Source organism: Vespa velutina, chromosome 3, assembly GCF_912470025.1.
Source record: "Vespa velutina chromosome 3, iVesVel2.1, whole genome shotgun sequence".
In the NCBI taxonomy this organism is placed as follows: domain Eukaryota; kingdom Metazoa; phylum Arthropoda; class Insecta; order Hymenoptera; family Vespidae; genus Vespa; species Vespa velutina.
In genome coordinates this window covers 653,196-669,734 of record NC_062190.1, presented here as the reverse complement: position 1 = coordinate 669,734, position 16,539 = coordinate 653,196, and the positions used below count along the sequence as shown (strand labels likewise).

At 37.2% G+C, this 16,539-nt stretch overlaps 2 long non-coding RNA genes across 3 annotated transcripts in view; both read right to left on the bottom strand.

The window, feature by feature from the left end:
• LOC124947828 overlaps positions 1-16,539 on the bottom strand; it is a 54,634-nt gene that overhangs the window by 36,969 nt on the left and 1,126 nt on the right. The window lies entirely within an intron of this gene.
• Positions 3,191-16,075, bottom strand: LOC124947829. 2 transcript variants are annotated; one of them, XR_007100513.1, is made up of 4 exons: positions 15,840-16,075; positions 4,797-5,054; positions 4,303-4,540; positions 3,191-4,173 (listed from the first exon to the last, which is right to left on the bottom strand). It is a non-coding gene; the product is annotated as an uncharacterized LOC124947829 (long non-coding RNA). The 2 variants fall into 2 exon arrangements; XR_007100514.1 differs by lacking the exon at positions 15,840-16,075 and adding an exon at positions 9,513-9,649.

Below are 16,539 nucleotides of genomic sequence, written 5' to 3'. Positions count from 1 at the left end.
AGAGAGAAAAGGAACAGTATAGAACACGCAGTTTCGGCTAGCACGAATTCGTTTAGTATAATCCGGGTAATATCAGCGATCGTTCGTGCGAAAATTTTCGTCTTACCAGAGATAACGAACGTGTCGATGGGATTCTAAATGGACGTATAAAGAGAAAAGCGGGCGAATGGTTATTGAAGTCGACATCGTTAACTTAAGTATAGGATATCGATACCAATTCGTCGAGATAGGACTATTTCAAAAATAACATGAGTATCATAATCGTTTTACTCTCGATATATTTTTCCAACAGTTTTCTTTTAATTCACGTGTTTATTTCAAGATTAAAGATGTAAATTATGTTAGTCATATAATTACTAGAATAATTAGGATATTTTTTTTAAATAAGATTACAACTTCTTGAAAATGTTTTTCTACGGATGTTTCAAAGTATTCAAAAGAAATAGAGAGATAGAGAGATAGAGAGATAGTGGGAGAGAGAGAGAGAGAGAGAGAGAGAGAGAGAGAGAGAGAAGAGCGAAACTAGTGCGCAAGGATTCATCGTTGAGCTCTCCCTCGGGACGTTCCATCACTGAGATAGAGAATTTTTTATTCTCGCAACAACAAAAAAAAAAAAAAAACAAAAAGAAGAAAGGAAAAAAGAAATAGAGAAAAAGTTAGAGATATACAAGCAAGAAGTGCGGGCGTTCCGTAAAACACACGAAACTCATACGAAACAACGGGTATGCCGATCCATTTTTTTTTTTCTCATAGTTAGAATAATTTTAGTCCTCGCAAGGACGAAATTATGCGGTCTCGCATAAGATAAAGCGCAATTACGCCGGAAAAAAGTTCTTTCAACCTACGGCCAAGAGTTTTAAGAAGTGACATTCGTTTCTTGAAATTAACCTCGGCCAGCACGTGCTCGCGATACGAATGGAATGGCCAGACGTTCTCGTTGTCATCGTCCTCATCCTCTTCTCAACTTTTACTTCTTTTATCCCACCATCCCTTCGATGGTGGAAAACAAGACACGCGGGTAGAACGCGTGCAAGATGAAATATGGTTGCAGACCGCTGTATCGTGAGCCTCCTAACACAAGATTCTCTGAAACTTTTAGAAAAGTTACGTCGTTTCACTGTTTCCAAGAGAAACGTGTACCACGAGTTTTCTGCAATTTAAAAGGACCCTATTGTGTCTCACAAATTAAGCCGTTAAAACACCTAATACTTAAACGCGATAACGTTTCATAAATTTAGGATATTATCATTTGAATCGTAACATACACGTAATGCGCAATTATAAGTATTTCAAATTACATATAAAACGTTGGAGTTGTACTTAACGGACAAACGAAGTGCAAATCAGACGAAAATTACAATCAAAAGGCAATAGGACAGTTTAAGTTGCAAAACTCATTTTATTTCAATTTAGGGAGTTTAAACGATACCATCCAGTATTTCTACTTTAGCAGTGAGTGTTTCCTACCCCCTCATCCCGTCTCCCATTCCCTCTCTCTCTCTCTCTCTCTTTTTCAACTTCTCCACCTCTCGCTCTACGGACAGGTAGGCCAGAACGGTGTAACGTGAAATTGGTACTTTGAAATTTCATTAGTGAAGTCAGGCGGCGTCACAGATTCAATTAGGTTTTTATTGGATTTCGAACTGTGCGAACTGTCAAAGCGGTAACCACGTCGCCTACTGCAGGCACGTAGAGCTACGGACGTACAACCACGTTTGTCTCGTTACACACGAGTATGTAGTTGTCTGGACCCCGAAACGATGCTGAACGATCGACTTTCACGTCCCATGGATATTTTTATTTCGATTCGACCGATCGAGAACGTAGCTTCGCCGTTACCATCTATCTCTATTCGTCGAAAATCGTTACGAGCGATGGTTTTTTTTTCGACCATCTTTGTGTGGGTCGTTGACAAGCAAGTTCTTCTGACCATGTATTGGTAAATGCGAACGATAAAAAAAAAGAGAGAGAGACCGAGGGAGAAGGAAAAGAAACACTTAAAAAATTTTTTTTTTATATCTCGTAATATACACGTGTTGAAAAAAAATAATTTTCGATATGTAGGAATATGATAATAATTGATTGAAAGGAATATGATTTAAATCCAAATTGTACACATCACAAAATAATTTCAAGTTGTGCACTTGGGTGTATGTTATATTCCAAGCATTTTGAACAACTCTCATTCATACAGAACGAATAATTTTGATTCCAAAAAATATTATATATTCTTTCAAGTCTCGGACAATAATAATCAATAAATATGAAAACGCATTTTCAATTCTATCGTTATAATAAAAATTCATGAATCATGCAGTATGCAAATTATTTTAATTGAGTTCAAAGTTGATCAGAAATGTCCTACAACTCACAGGCATAATTAAAAGGTAATATAATTTAAGATTGTTAATTTAATTATGGAAAATAATCGGATGATACGCTTTTATCATTTTTTTTTCTTTAAGCTTAGAATCTTTAACTCTTCGTAGTTGTACGTAATTGTTCTGATTCTTTACTCTTTGATATCTTTTTATTGACTGTCTTTCTTTCAATCTCGAACAATGCCATGCACCATCTCGTCCATTCCACACACCGTTGTACCATGTAACGACTTTATTGGATCTTATAACACGTTCTTTGAAAAATTTCTCATATATTCATTCACATGAACTATACCTTTATTCAAGAGTTTTTTTTTCTTTTTTCTTTTTTCTTTTTTTTTTTTATTCTAGAAAGAAGAAAGAAAGAAGCAACCTATCGTTTTATTTCTACATTATTTTCTACGTCCTATGGTTGTAAAATATTACATTAATCGTAAATTGGATCGACATCGTATTTTCTTATATTTTATATTTTTATTATTATATATTATTATATATTTTATTTTTACTTTTATTATTATACTTTTATTATAATATTTTATATATTTCTTATATCTTATATTTTATTATTGAATTATTTTATCACACAATTCTCTTTTTTTTTTCTTTTTAAGTAAATTGTGATTAGATCTCTCTCTCTCTCTCTCTCTCTCTTCATGCGCCAGATCAACATACAAAATCGACAAGATAAATGGAGAATATCTTTTGCTATGAATAATTCTTTATATCTTTTTTCATTTCTTTTTCTTTCCTTTTTCTCGTCTAATTGAAATAATTCGTCTAGACAGGAAAGAAAAAGTCGTATTCGTTTGATAATCAGGTAGTACCGCTAATTACTTCCACTTGGTATTTCTTATGAACGGATCTACCATTTGGATAGACCAGACTCATCATTTAAGATTTCTTCTCGAATTCTAACCTTTCATTCGAATCCAAAACCTTCCATCTCTCTCTCTCTCTCTCTCTCTCTCCCTCTCTTTCTCTGTCTCTCATTCGTTTCATGGTGAAGCAAAGATAATGGTTAAAATCTGAACTTCGAAAGGGAGGATAATAAATTAAAGATATTCTTACTCTTTCGATTTATTTTATTACCTTCTTTTTACCTCTTATCTTTGTTATTACCAAGGCATACTAATAAACTGTTCGTAGGAATATCGTCGTTAATAAGGGTTTTTTCTTATAGGAAAATCGGTACCTCGCATTTCGCGAAAGATTCTACGGCTCGTTACGACGCATCTGCCAGTTTTTCTTTCTCTTTTTCCTTTCTCTCTTTCTCCCTGTCTCTATAGAAACCAAACAGTAGAGAAACGAACTGTGAAAGTCTGGAATCAGCCGGTGTAAGAACCGAAAGAGAGAAAGAGAAAGAGAGAGAGAGAGAGAGAGAGAGAGAGAGAGAAAGAGAGAGAGGAAGTGAGATAAACAGGGAGAGAGAAGGAATGAGGGAGGACACGGCTGGAGTCGAGCTTTCAAGCTGGTTCAGGGTGCTCGTGCATCATAGGTTTATAGTTCCACGATGGCATTTATAAGGTTTGCTCGACTTGGCAAGTAAGTTCTACCGCCAAACTCATCCCCAAGCTTCCGGGGTCCGTTATGCTGCCGAACTACTGCCGTGGAGCGCGTCATTACCGTCGTGATATATACAATTCGGGGTGGGCCGTTAATGCGTCTTCTTAAGGGTTCCTTATTGAAAAATATTGCGTTGATTCTGCATTAAAGCGCCAGTCTACCGTTCTTCTTTTATTTTTACTTATTTCTCATCGCTATTTTATTTCGGACACTGGATCTCTATTTTCTAATATTTTTCAGTGCAAATCCGACCACATAAAAAAAAAAAATTTTTATAAAAAAAGTATTACTTTTTCAATCAATAAGAATTTTATGAATGATAATGTGAAAATAAATCTTCCACTTTTAAGCTTACATGATTTTCTTTGATAATATATTTATAACGAAGATAATCCTTTTTTTGTCTTATAAAAAAATTAGGACTCGCACTTCTCGAAAAATTCTACGGCTCGTTACATTTTGATCTCGTAACATTAATGCTCAATCACGAAAAATTCATACGTAAATCAAATCGATTTTCGATGAATAATCTATCTCCGTTACTTGTTTCGTCTGTTGTCGAATCATTCAGATTAATCGTCGTTTCACAATCCCTAAAGATTTATCAAAACGTATGCTCTAATGACATATCAAAGAATTTTATAACATAATTGAAACCATTAGTTGAGTATTATTTGAAAAAGAGTAGAGGAAATCTTAATAAGAAATGCTAAATTGTCTTACTGATTAGTCATTATACTTTTTACTCTTTTGGAATTAAATGAAAAAGGAAGGAAACAAAAGCGTGGGTGTTCATCGTTCTCATTTTTATAGTTTACTGAATGAGCTACCTATCTCTTTCTATCTTACTTTTTGTCTTTTTCTCTTCTTCTCATCCCTTTTACTTCTTCCAATGTGTTTCTTTTTCCCTTGTCTCTCGGCCATAAATTAGGGGAGGCACGCTCTCCAAACCTTCGTTTATACGAGGGGGAGAGTGAGCCCACGGGGAAAACACGACGATTTTCCCCAGCACGTCTATACCGGCGTAAAGCTGTCCCGGCGTCGAAGAGCTCAGCGTAGCTTCGATGGACCCAGGACGACCATCCAGCCGCCAGGAGGACAACGCCTCTGTAAATCACCGTAAAAAAACGTTACGAAGCCTTGCATCAATGTATCTGTATATCCATGAGACTAAAACACAAATGCATAGCAGGTAACATAACGGTAGATACCGTTTCTACTGTCGTACCTTCACCTTCCTTCCGATTTTATAAAGCGACGCGAAAACGTACGCTTACGCAGATTCCCAACGAGACACTAAATTTATTCTCCTTCACCTTATTCTCCACGAAAAATACTCTTCCAACGATTTTCTCTCCTTTCATTCCTGCCCTTTAGTTGCTTCTTCCTTTCTCTTCCTTTTTCCTTTTCTCTCTCTCTCTCTCTCTCTCTCTCTCTCTCTCTCTCTCTTTTTTTCTCTATCGTTATACTTGAATTTTTTGTTAGCAATAAAAATCACGAGGTAAACCCCTGTATTTAGTAATATATACTTTACGATACTAATCGAGGATCAATTAAATGCATAAGAATATTTATTGTCTGTTCTAATACGTTCGTCAAAAGTCTCTCTGGTTTCTAATCAATCTCGAATAATCAAGAGCTCCTAACAAACCATTGGTCCTTTCTATATAACTCTTTTGCCTCCGGATCTATTTTGGAGAATATTTTACCAAAAGGCAATTAAGCAAAGTTATAATTAAGCGGAAAGATGATTATACTGGAAATGGGAAATGATGGTAACAGCAAAGTGCTCTAAAACGAAGGAAAAGACGGCTTGTTGAGTTGGATATAAACTTAACTTGACGTTTGTTGGACGTGCTCATCGGACATTCTAAGGGTTTGTTTGTCCTGCAGATTATAACGGATTGTAAGCAACCAAATGGTCGACTTTCTGTCATTACAGTGTATTATTTCTAAGCTTGATAAGAACTTAATAAGGAAATAATCGAAATAGAAATAATATATCTAAAACTATATATACTTAACGAATATCAAATATTATGCTAATTACTTCGTATTCTTTTACGATTTTTCGATTAAAATGATTGAACCAAATAACTCGAGAAAAGTAGAAGGAACATTCGATAAAATGCTTTCTTATCTTTAACCTTTACTTATTCATCCCTACAAACGAAGGACCATATGTTTCGAGTTTCGATAATCTTATCGCTCGAATGTTGATTACGATGCGATCCTTTATCGATGCCAGTAGAATATTTTCAATCGCTTTCTTCTTCGCCATCGGGTTAAATAATGTGACCGATATCGAGAGTCGAATATTCGATTCTAACTTCGGAGGGTCCACAAATTGCTTGTGTAACTTACTGCCGTTCGATTCTAGTAAAGTTATTGATATTGCTATCGATAGTCATCGACATTTGTAAATATCAAGATCCCCATAGATAGAAGCCTTCGAATTTATTTCAGAAAATGGGATATAGACAAACTTTCTTCTTTTGATCCCTTCTTGTTTCTTATATACCTATATTGTATATTATATAAATATATATATATATACATATATATAAAATATCAAGATCATGAGCGCAATGTAGATCCCTCGAAAGTCTATTTTAAATTCCTACAAATATACTCTGGACGAATATATAAAGATAACTATCGCGTATTACGGAAGAATAGATTAACGAGACAGCGTTATTATTGTGAAATTAATATTCATTCTAAATAGCAATTTCTCTATTAGACTGTATAATAACATGGTAGATCTGGTACAATTTCGAAAGTTTCAGTACAACGGATGGCTACCTAAAATTGGACTGCCATTGGAGCCCTCCACGTAATGCTTTTGTTACACACGTGAGTAAAGAGGTGTCAGTGATGTGTGGAAAGAGCGGAAGAGAGTGTTAAGGGCAGAAACATTGGGTAGAGAAAGAGTAGAGAAGGAGGAGAAACAAGAGAGAGAGAGAGAGAGAGAGAGACAGAGAGACAGAGAGAGAAAGAGAGAGAGAGAGAGAGAGAGAAAGGGACTAGAAGCAAGCCACGTGTGCTCTTTTCGATAGCAACGAAAGAGCTTGTGCAGTAGTGCAGTACCGTACCTAGCCAGTCATAGCACCCCTGGTCATATAACTGACATTTCATGAATTGGAAATGTAATTTTACCGGGCCGGTCTTGCGGCTTGCGGCTTGGTGGTAACTGTTTGCATGATACCCGAGGCGCGAAAGTAAACGAGCGCATAATTTCACCACGCGTACATGTCCGCGAGGTCCTCCGGACTCTCGACTCCTGAGCAACAAATAGGATATTTCTGGCTTTCTCGAGTTCAACGATGGAGGATAGAGAAGAAAGAGAGAGAGAGAGAGAGAGAGAGAGAGAGAGGGAGAGAGAGAGAGAGAGAGAGAGGATCGTGTAATCGCAGCTACCGCGTAACCGCGACGGCGGCTTCTGTATACATGCGCTTTACAAAAGAGACCAGCTAACCACAACATCTCTACGGACGATCTTCTCTCGCTTTCGCCACTGCTTAGCTTTAAATCATTGGTTTACTCTTTGTAACCATTAATGAGTCTTACTTGTGATTTGCCATTTAAAATGTTCTCTCTCATTAGTATTGAGATAATTAAGACGTTCCCTATGACAAAAGGAGAATTTATACGGAGTTATTAGCAATATCGTAAGATTTAAGAAAAAGTTATTTGAAACGATTCGTGCAGTGTAAAGAAAAAAAGAAAAAAAGAAAAAACAAGAGAGAGAGAGAGAGAGAGAGAGAGAGAGAGAGAGAAACAAATTACCATTGCTGAAATGTATATATAGTCATGCTAATAAGATTCGGTGCTTTTAATTCTTCTCTATCCTCCCTTTTTCTCCTTCTTGACTTCGTATTACCATAACCGACCATAGAGTATAATCTTTTATTTTCCCTTTTTCTCGACCATTTCATCCACCTACCAATCGTTTCTCTATCTCTCTCTAGACCAACCATCCCAATTTCCTTCTCATTCCAACCACTTTGAGTCTTCTCTCTCTCTCTCTCTCTCTGTCTCTCTCTCTCTCTCTCTTTCTTTTTCTCTCTTTCTCTTTTCCCCTCTTTGTTTCGGAGATACTTAAATAAATCATATAAGTACGACTTTGTTCGTCGTTTTTCGTACCAATGCCGAGAAAAGCGAGCGCGAAAATGGTTTGAAGGGATAGAAGAAAAGAAATAGGCGTTGGCAAAAACAGAGAGAGAGAGAGAGAGAACACGAGAGAAGGGGAGACCGCTAGAACGGAGGTTTATGCATTCGCTGTTTTAATCTAATCTGCGAGCGCATGTAAGAATATATTAAAGAAAAACTTCGCGCCGTGCCGCGACGTGCTCGCGAAAATTATACCGTCTCGAGGCGAGCGGAAGCGTCCACGTTCACGTTTCGAAGAAGGAGTACAGTGGGAGAAGGAGAAGAAGAGTAGAAGACGATGGAAAAAGAAAAAGGATGGGATAAGAAGAGGAAGAAGGTGAAAGAGAGAGAGAGAGAAAGAGAGAGGGAGAGAGAGAGAGAGAGAGAGAGAGAGAGAGTTTAGATGCGAGCCAAAGTGTTTCCAAGTACCTATCTCTACGCCTATCCTTGTTTCCTATCCTCTTCACTCCTTCCTCTTTCTTTTCCTTCTCTCCTTCTCCCACCAAAACCCAGTCTACCAAGCAAGCCGACAACTATCCAGACCCATACATTTATTTACATGTAATTACGTTACGCCCTTAGCCATGCCGAGTCGCCGTGAACTAATAAACATGTACGATAGGTCCGCGATTCCTAGAAAAGGAAGAAAAAAAAAGAAAAGAAAAAGAAAGAGAAAAAAAAAATAAGAAAAAAAAAAAAACCCATACTTTTTTCGTAATTTATTTATGACGACACTTCTTACACCCTCCAAAGGCTTATAGACCTAAGAAAGAGGATTGATCGTGAAAGCGAGTACGCCGTAATAAGGATCGACCTTTTCGAACGCTCCGTACGGAAGAAGAGGGTGCGTTAGTTTAAGTAGCTGCGTATGAGGAAAAAAAGGACTCGAAAAGATTTATTCTAAGGGATTAAGAGGAAAATACGTTTTAATATTTTACCCTTATATTTAAATCCGTCCGTGGCGTTGATACGTAAAGCTTCACTTTAACAAGAGAATATAGGAAGGATCGATAAAAGAAACAAAAAAAAAAAAAGAAGAAGAAGAAGAAGAAAAGAAAAGACTGTTTTGCGCGAAATACTTGTAAACCATTCACGATTGAAAGTGAAAGATCGAAGGAAGAGAGTGTATGAAGAAATAGGAAAAGAAAATCGTAGAAGGGAAAATACTTCGAAGTCGATGCGTCGTCGTCGTCGTCGTCGTCGTCGTCGTCGTCGTCGTCGTCGTCGTCGGGTGCCGCCGTCTCTATGAAAAAGGCAGACTCTCTTTCGAGAGGAGAGGACCGTTCGCTAAGCGGTAACGTTCCTGATAAAAAAGAGAAGGTCGAGGAATGGAGAAAGAGAGAGAGAGAGAGAGAGGGAGAGTGGTGGAAGGTGGAGCTAGCGAGAGTAAGGGGCCGCCTTATCTCCGCTCACCAAGATTGACTTCCTTTCTATCCATTCAGCCGCTCAAATGAGTTCCTTTGGTAACTGTTGTGTGATCGAGTGTGCTGAATGCTGAAGGGTTCTGACGCCGGGTCCACGGGCCTGCAGGGGATGCTTCGGTGTCTGACTTCACGGCGACTATATGAACACGAACAGATTTTTTTTTTTCTTCTCTTTCGCTCAAATGCGCTGACCCCATTGTTGATACACCGGTTTTTTTTTATTTTTTTTTCCCTAATGATTCTTTGGTATTCTTAAAAAAAAAAAAAAAAAAAAAAAGAAAAAGAGATTTCCTTTTTGACTTGATAATTTTATAAAGACGTATACTATTCCTTTTTTCTTTTTTTTTTTTTTTTTTTTTGATACAAAATATCTCAAATAATTGTTTGTATGTCTCAATTATCGTATAAATGATTATAATTGAATTTAAAGCGATATTCATAGCTCTTTGCAGAGACTGATTACCTTGTATATGTTACTATAATTATCACTGTGAAAGAGTATGTAATTTCTAATCTGATTCTTACCTTTATGAGAGAATAATTAAATTCATAGGCCGTGTTTGTCTTTCCCACATGAATTATTCTGATAGCACCGGTGCTTGAATTAATAATATACATTAAAGAGCCAGGAAATGTGCACTATAGGGATGATAACATACCATTCCTTTGAAGAGTATTATATCTTAGATAAATAATTTCTTGTTCTTTTTCATTGTTTAATCTACAATAATTATAATTATCAGAGAAACAAAAAATTTGTTAGAAAAATTAAAAACATATAATTGATATATTTATTCTTAATGTACAATGTATTATAATGATCAAACGTAAAATTATTATAAATTCAATGATTTTTAAAGAAAGGACGAATTTATTTTCAAGATAATTTCTACTTTTTTCAAGGATGGTACGAAACGTGCACGTTGGGGCCACTGTCTCTCAGTATGGAAGATTGCACCCTTTCCAGCCCTTAGAAGCTCTTAATTAATGGCACAGGCACGCCGAAGAAGGTTCTGCAGTATAGAAACGGAGGAGGGTTTATGCTACAGACGTGTAATCTCATGACGCCGTAAGTTATTCTAAATGCACTAGTGGGACTTTCGAGATATCCTTGGTGTTGTTTCAAAGGTAAGCCTCTCTACCTACGTACGATCTTTCACACGCACCACCGTTGTTACCCCGTTCATTGCAACGTGGTTAAACACGCGTAACATTTTCATGGTCATTTCTACGATCATGGATTACTCGTAAAGTGCACAAGTTTTTTTCATTTTTTATTTCTTTTTTTATACTCATGATTTTTATATATTGATTTGATTACTAATGTAATTAACCTGCTAATTTACTTAATATCTTATTTATTATGATTAAGATCGAAATCGTTTTGAATCGTCGTTCCAAAAAAAAAAACAAAAAAAAAAAGAAAAAAGAAAGAAAAATGACCTAACACATTTTACGAAAAAACAATGTTAAAACAATTCCACAATTAAGAGTATCAACAAACAATTTCGCCAGATATTTATAAGAATCCTGGAACCCCTCTTTCCGTTGTTTTAACACAAACGTATACTCACTTATACACGACAGATACGGTCGCATAATTTACAGTGCAAAATGTGCACAATGGCTATTGTCTCGAAACAGTATCAGGGAGTATTCCGGCACGCGGCGTCGTAAGGATACGTCACCCACGAGGGCACGATCACAAAGATTCTTGAAAGGGTGCAACGGGTTTAAAGGGCCAAGCTAAGTAACGAAGGAAGGTCGAAGAGGGTGATAATTGTCGGGATGCCGTGGACCTCGCCCTTTGGACTCACGAGAACGTAGATTACAAACTCTACCTTCCGCTTTCCCTCTCTCTCTCTCTCTCTCTCTCTTTCTTCCTCATTCTCTTCTACTCACCCTTCCTCTCTCCTTCCTACCCCTAACAAGATACATACCTGCGTAAAGTACACGTTCTCTCGCTCTCTCCCTCTTTCTCTCTCTCCCTCTCTCTCTCTCTCTCACTCTTTCCCCCTCCATTTCTGTTTCCCACTCTTTCAGGCGCTGTTTCTCTTCCTCTCACCGTCGCATCGTCTCTTGATTTATCGCTCGACAACGGCGTTATTAACCCCAGAGCTAGATAAGGTATTAAAACTTCTTGTTTCTACTCGAATACCAAATGTCACCTTACTCTACCAGCCAGTTTTGAGAGGGTTGGAAGTGGGCTGTGGGTGGGGGAAGGGGATAAGGAACGACCGATAATGAGGTTCGGTTGCTTCCACGCAACACGCGAAAATTTCTCTCTCTTTGTACACACGGAATTCCATATGTTCCCATGTTTCTCTTATTTTAGTACATATACATATATAATGTAACTACAAATACAACATTGGTAGTCTTCTTCGTGCAAGGAAGTGCAATCCAGATTCTTCGAATAATCCGTACGAGGTAGTCACTTTTCGCGATATCATCTATGGAGTAAAATGACGTGAACTATTTTTGAATTCTATATTCTTTTATGAATAAAATGACAAAAAAAAAAAAAAGAGAGAAAAGGAAACAAGGAAAAAAGAGAAAACAGAAAAAGAAGCGCATCGATCGAAAATTAAGATGGAAAATAAACATAGGGAATACATTTACTTATTCTTCTGTACGAAAACGAAAAAATATCTTTTTCTTTAGATACTCGTGTCCTTCGACGTATCACATCCTCGTCTACTTACTTTTCAAGATCTCGTCTCGAAGCAAAGATGATAACGTAAAATAAAATCCATTGAAGAAAAGAGAAAAGCATGTAAAGACGGCAGATGTAAGAAAATAAAAGCGAAGCAAGATAAAAGAAGAGTGGCGAGAGATATGAGAGACAAAAGAAAAAGTGAGAGAGAGAGAGAGAGAGAGAGAGAGAGAGAGAGAGAGAGGAAAAGAGAAAGAGAGCAAAAAAGAGAAAAAGAAAGAAAGGAAGAAAAAAAGAATGAAAGAAAGTTATCTCATAATCAGTGGCATCGAAATGTATCGTACTTGCAACTTCGGCCTGTTGCGTTCTCCTCAAAAATTCGTATCTATATGCATACCAGATATAGTATAATTCAAGAAGAAGACAGGTCGACGTATATACGCGGCTTAGACGACACAGCGAAGGGAAGAAGAAGGATCTGCGATAGTAAGCTAGAGAGAGAGGGACAGAATGTTAGATGGGGAGAAGATTTCTCGTAGTAGACGCATTGGAAATTCAGAGAGGCGCATTTACACTTCAATAAACGTTATTACTAGGCGTCGATGCGAATCGGCAACAAACTCAGTCCCATAGCCATGATGTACATCCATGTTTTCTATATACATGTCATATAGTTGTATATATGATCTCGCGTTTGTATAGGTAGGAATAGTATAAGAACGTTGCCGTAGATGTAGATGAGAGACGAGAGACGGCTCCGTCGGACTCTCCGGAGGTTGGAGGCGCTGCCATTGGCACGAAGGGCACCTCTCGCCTCATTGAATACAAAATGCATTACCCACCTGCTCGAGAATCTGGCGGGTGGTGGTGGTGGTGGTGCTGGTGGAAGAGACGATCGGGGCAAAATGCAACGGCGCCTACTCTCAGTCCCTCTTTCTCTCGCTCTCATCCACCCCCCATCATACAATACTTTTCCATGACTCTCATCCTCTTCTATTCCTCGTCGCATTTCACTCCTCTCTCTTTTTCCTTCTCTCTTTCTCTCTCTCTCTCTCTCTCTCTCTCTCTCTCTCTCGTTCTTGCATACTCCCTTCATCTATCTTTTTAATGTTAAATGTACTTCTTTCTCTTTCTTTCCTCTTTTTTATATCCACTCTTTTTTCATCCCTACGTGATCGTGCACCTTTTGAAAAAGATTTGAAATCCTTTAAAAGTCCACCGGCCAACGACAACGTAATTTCCTTGAATCAAATGTTCTAAGTTAACGTGGAAAACAGTATTATATCGGACGAGGGAATAGAAACTTCGAGCTAGGAAGCAATTGACGTTAGACGCCGGGATGACGATCGAAGTCGCAAATTCAGTTTGTTCCTTTGCACGTGTGTACGTATATATGCATGTATTTTCAAATACATTTACATAAACTCGTTGAGCTCGTTCTCGTTCGATCGATCAATTTCTATAAATTTCGAACTTTCAACATGACGTTTTCGAGAATAACTTTGAAATTTGTCGTATCTGAAATAGACATCGATCGATCGATCGATTGAAATATTTATCTTAGTGAAAAGAAACGATTATTATTATTATTATTATTATTATTATTATTATTCTTTCGAGTGATAACGAATCATTTTCAAAATCTTTACGCGTAGAATACATGTTGAGAGAAGAAACAAGAAGGAAAAGGAGAAGGAAGTGGAGGAGAAGGAGGAGGAGGAGAATTCGAGGGCGTGCAAAACAAACCCCGCGAATTAGCAGTTATTACGGCTTTATGGGCACCCGAAGGCAGGAAAAGCCACCCACCACCCTATCCACCCTTTTGCAACATCTTCCTTCCTTTTCTCATAGTACCTCTCGTCTTTCCCTGCGGTCGAAGAGGGTGATAGAGAAACCTGATGGGGAAAATGAGAGTGAGAGTGAGACCGAGAGAGAGAGAGAGTGAGTGAGAGATAGAGAAAGAGAGAGAAACCATGGAGACGGATGATATAGCGCGTGAAATTTGTCGCCATTGTGCAAACGTAGAACTGTACGAGGGTAATACGGCACTGTCGCTAACTAGCCCTTGTTATAACGCCGTTCGTTCGTTGTTCATTCTTCCTCACTACCATCTCCAATCCTCTCGTCCTATCTCATTCTCAACGTTTCGTGGCTGATGCTTGGCCCTTCCCTGGCCCTCCCTTCGCAATTCCCTCTACAGCCTTCGTCCTTTACTCTTCTCTTTACACCTTGACAGACTCCTCTATGGGATACTGCCGACTCGTCGAAATTCTAACCGCTCGTAATGTTCCACCCACCATCAGGAAAGATTCATGAATTTTACTCGAAATCTTATAATTACCAGACTTTTTCGTATGGAATTTGATAGTAAAATACGAAATAAAACAACTACGAGAATGAAATAAAATTATTTAATTTACATATATATTCCGAAACAATAGAGATTAAAGGGGGATAAAGAAATTAAAGCATTGCGATTAAAAAAAAAAAAAAAAAAAAAAAGAAATTAAAGTAAATACTTGCATTATAATTAACCTCCAGTAGTAGTACCTGTTCAGTGTAGAACAACCTCAGGATCAATTATGACAATCAATTAAAATAATTTACGCATTGTAAGATTCATGAATTTTTTCTTATAACGATAAAATTAGAAATACGTTTGCTGATTATTATTGCCAATGCTTCAAAGAATATATAGTATTTTTTTTTCAAGTTAAAATTATTCATTCTATATAAATGAGAATTGTTCAAAGTGCCTGTAGATGTAGCACAGCCTAAGTGCACAACTTGAAATTATTTTGAGGTGTGTACGATTAGGATTAAAATTATTAACATTATCGATTTGAATAAATAAAAGTTTAAGATAGTTATTTGCAAGAGATTGAACGTTTTCATTCTAATCGAAGAATGAGAAAGAGAGAGAGGGAGAGAGGGAGAGAGAGAGAGAGAGAGAGAGAGAGAAAGAAATAGAAATAAATATAGAGAGAAAGATCATGAAACAGTCTCTAAAGTGTCAGATGTTTTACCGAATACTAAACACATCATTATGGTGGTAAATTTAACGAGCGACGACAATGGCAGAGTAGTTGGTGGCTCGTTAAAGCTCAGCTTTTACAACTACTATGAATTACACTCGCACTTCCCCGCTAACGACGAGATAACTCTCGTGATTCTAACGTAAATTATTAAGTTCTATTACTCAACGTCCCAAAGATGCATTCTTTTACCATTCTATCTCATATACATATATAACTACGATCTCCCGTTTATGTTTAAGAAATCAATATATATCTATATAATCAATGAAAAGATTCGATTATTTATTTTATTGTCCTTTTTCTTAAGGATTTATCCTCATTGAATAGAAACAGAACCATTCTTCGATTGGCGAGAGAAAATAGGCTACGTAAGACCGTCTCTATAAATAAATTCTTCAGGTTTACCGACAAAAATGCATAAAACATTCGGCAAGTATAAGTCTCCTCTTTATAAGATAGCGTATGTATAACGAAAAAAGAGAAACGAGGAAACGTGAAAGAACGAGAACGTGAAAGCGAAAGAGAAAGAGAGAGAAGATAGGCAAGAAGGGAATAGAGAGAGAGAGAGAGAGAGAGAGAGATAACCTCGCAGGTATTAAATTTCATTTTAAATGGCCAAGACCTGTCAGTCCCTGTGTTTCTGCAGATGTTGCCAAGTTCTCCCTATATTCGATATCTCGTAGCGTGTAGCTCGTACACTTTATAGGTGCCTTGTCCCGGTGTCACTCGGAAAATCATGATTCCAGAGAATCTTGTCCAAATTGCTCGACACTTTCAGAATCGATATCAAGAATTATCTTCCACCTTCGTTTCAACAACCGTGATTGTCTGATATTTCATAACAATCATATCGCGAAATCGGCTATAGAGACAAATAGAAAAAAAAAAAAAAGAAATTAAAAACTCAAATACAAAAGATTTTGACCGTACGAGTTAAAGTGAATACTACGGTGTAATTCGATTCATAAAAAAATTGCATTCTATGCATATGAAAAACATGGCATACTGCACGTAAATCAGTTTCTTTGAGATAGACAGAAATCAAGAATTCTTTGTCCGCCTTTTGTTCTTTTTTCAAGGAAAGAAAAATTTGAAGGACACCATGTACAAGAGCCACTTTCCAAAAGGAAATTTAATCTGTGTATCCTTTGTGAAACTTTAACGGACTTCAAATGTTGGAATGAATGAAAAAAAAAGTCGACATCTTAGAATGAACCGAATGCCATGCTGCTTTTAAATCTTTCTGTCAACCATTCAAAACGATTCGAAGGATACAACAAAAGATTAACAAAGGAAAAATGTGAGAAAATAGAGAAAGAAAG